Raw genomic sequence first — 544 nt, 5'->3', positions numbered from 1 at the left:
AAAAAAAAAAAAAAAAAAAAAAAAAAAAAAAAAAAAAAAAAAAAAAAAAAAAAAAAACATCAAAGTTTTAAGATTCTCTTCAGAACTTTGTCTCAAGTTTTTAAATTTAATAATTGAAGGTGCCACTTTTTCTCCTCTTAAAAATACCCCTCTACCACTTTTAAAAGCTCTTTTAAAAATTAAAAACTATTCTTACCTTTAAATTTCGAGGAAAATGTTCATATCTTAAAAAGGAATTTGTTCATTTTTTTTTTGGATAAATTGTCATCGTCTTGCTTTTTATGCTATCGACTTTTATCTTAAATTCGTTTAAAATTCAGTTACCCAAATACTTGATGTTAATATCAAATTGTGCATGAGAATGTTTGATTAATCCACCACACCATAGGTGTGAAAGTTATCTTATCTATAATCAAATAAATTATAAAGATATGGAAATAATAATAAATGGAAGATACCTATAGTAATAAGACAAATATTAGATATTTGACTTATAATAAAATATCAAATATAATATATATGGTAAACTATAATTTATTCCTAA

Source organism: Cucurbita maxima, unplaced genomic scaffold, assembly GCF_002738345.1.
Source record: "Cucurbita maxima cultivar Rimu unplaced genomic scaffold, Cmax_1.0 Cma_Scf00011, whole genome shotgun sequence".
Taxonomy (NCBI): domain Eukaryota; kingdom Viridiplantae; phylum Streptophyta; class Magnoliopsida; order Cucurbitales; family Cucurbitaceae; genus Cucurbita; species Cucurbita maxima.
This window is presented reverse-complemented; position numbering follows the sequence as displayed.